Raw genomic sequence first — 2250 nt, forward strand, 5'->3', positions numbered from 1 at the left:
CCCGGGGCCGAGCGGCCCAGCAGGTAACGACGGCCCGCTCCGGCCGCCCAGGTGGGGCCGGCCCAGCCGGGATCCGCCTAGTGGGGGTTCTGCCCAGGTGGGGTCCGCCCAGGTGGGATCCGCTTAGTGGGGGTTCTGCCCAGGTCGGGTCCGCCCAGATGGGTGTCGGTTGAGGTTAGGGTCCACCCAGGTGGGGTCCGCCCAGGTGCGGTCCGCCCCCACAGCCCGGCGGTGGGCCGGCGGAGCGTGAGCCCTCTGGGAAAGGCTTCGGGGCGCAGGGTCAGGGCCACACGGGGAGGCGCCCCCGGCTCTGCCCGCCGTGCTCACTGGAAGAGGAGACTCTCTGTACCCGGTTCAGGGGTGCAACTCGCACGAGCGGCGCGCGAGACGTCCAGCCAAGATGACTAGTGTCCGAAACGTGCTGTCCTGCGTGCGCGGTGGGCCGGGCGGGTGCGGCCCGCTCGCAGCTGAGAATGCGGACCTTTTGGAAAATGACTGAGTTTCATAAGTGCAAAGAGCAAGTGAACACACCTTTTAAACATGTATTTACAAAGTATTTTTTTGAGAAGTTTTGCTTTTAGGAATTGGAAACGGAGACTCGGGCAGGTTAAATTGTTTCCCGGGACCACAGTTTAGTGGGAGAATGAAAATGTGCAGACCTTTGATTTAAAACGGAAGCCTCATTTCCTAGTTGGCTTAAGCATTTAACTTCTTTCTCACCCCAAGAGAAGAAGGCTCCATTTTGTAAGTGGTAGAGTAATTAGAAACAGAAACTTATAAAAAGGGGAAGTAGTGCCTTTTGTAGTTATCGAAGTTTTCTTCCCGAGGAATCGTGGGAGCAATGAAAATGCACAGCGGGGAAAGGCGGGTTTTCCGTGCAGTGGCTTCGGGACCGGGGCGTTAGGAGGTTCGGGTCTGCGGCGGTCGACAGGCGTGAACCCCGCGCGAGTCCCGGTCCACTCACGAGCCGTTTGGTCTTGGGTGGCTTGTTGAAACCGAGCCCTAATTTCTTCGGCTGTTAATAGGGGCTAATACTATTTCTTCCGGGGTCGTCGAGGGTTCCAGAAGCCCGTCCGTGTTTAGTGTTCGACGAGATGGGTTCCGCAGAAGTTCGGTTTCTCCTGCCGGCCTGTTGCTGCCTGGACGAGGACTTGCACTAGCGGTGACCAAGCGGCTGGTTTTAGGGGACCATGCTCTGGAGATGTGCTACCTGTTGCACTGTAGGTTTCGTCAGCAGTTTGCATCTGTCACTTTCTGCATTTATTTAAGGCTCTGTCTGGTGGGCACACATTTAGGATGCTCTGAAGTTCCTCCTTGTTTCTGGTAATTTTCTTGGCTTGAGGGCTGTTAGATACGAACGTAGCCACTCCTGCTGCTTGTGTGGGCCTTCAGTCTATGTGGTTGGATTCTGTTGTTGAATGAAGTGATTATTTTATGGAGTAGCGTTTTCCATCATGAACTCCCTCATCTCTGTTTTGATTGCGCTGTTTAAGCCACTTACATTTAAGGTAACTATTGATACCTTAGGGCTTAAGTGCACCGTTTTATTATGTTTTCTGGGTTTTTATTATTTTTTTAATTCTCGTTCCTCTGGTTCTCATTTTGCCTTCCTTTGGGTTACTTGAACTTTTTTTGATATCGCTAGTATTTTTGAGTTTAGAGTCTTTGTGTAGTTTTTGTAGTATTCGCTCTGGGTGTTGCAGTATGCACGTGACTTACCATGGTGCGTTGGTATCGGTGTTTTATCAGGTGGACTGAAGGTTGGAACCCTCACTTCCATTTCATTGTGTTTACTCACCTTCTTCCCTCACTCTTTAAAATCATTTCTGAGCATCAGATGATGTTATACTTTGGTTAAATCGTTGAACGTAATTTGTAAAACGCATGATGATAAGGATGGTCTCTTGTATGTACCCACGTTTTTGCTGTTATTCTTCTTTCCTTTCTATTGTCCTGGGATTCTCTTTTTTCGTTTCTTTTATCTTAGAATGTCTTTATTCCCTCTCATTCCAGAAGGATAGTTTTATTGAATGTCGAATTCCTGATTGACAGTTCTTTTCTTAGCTCTTGAAAACACTTTTTTCACTTTCTTCCAGCCTTCTTGGTTTTTGATTAGAAGTCCGCTGTCATTGGATTGGTGTTCTATAGGTAACATGTCATCTCTCTCTGGCTGCTTTCAAGTTTTGTCTTTGTCTTTAGTTTTCAGATTAAATTATGATTTATTTTGGTGGGGATTTCTTCAGGTTTGTG

The 2250-nt window shown here is 49.0% G+C and overlaps 1 protein-coding gene across 1 annotated transcript in view; it reads left to right on the plus strand.

Moving 5' to 3' along the window:
* Positions 1-6: 6 nt before the first annotated feature.
* Positions 7-2250, plus strand: part of LOC105303019 (probable phospholipid-transporting ATPase IIB) — a 171392-nt gene continuing 169148 nt past the window's right edge. The window contains exon 1 of the mRNA XM_023521125.1: positions 7-23. The gene's annotated coding sequence lies outside the window, so the exon portion shown is untranslated. The remainder of the gene's footprint in view (positions 24-2250) is intronic.

The sequence above is a fragment of the Pteropus vampyrus genome, unplaced genomic scaffold (genome assembly GCF_000151845.1).
Source record: "Pteropus vampyrus isolate Shadow unplaced genomic scaffold, Pvam_2.0 Scaffold295, whole genome shotgun sequence".
In the NCBI taxonomy this organism is placed as follows: domain Eukaryota; kingdom Metazoa; phylum Chordata; class Mammalia; order Chiroptera; family Pteropodidae; genus Pteropus; species Pteropus vampyrus.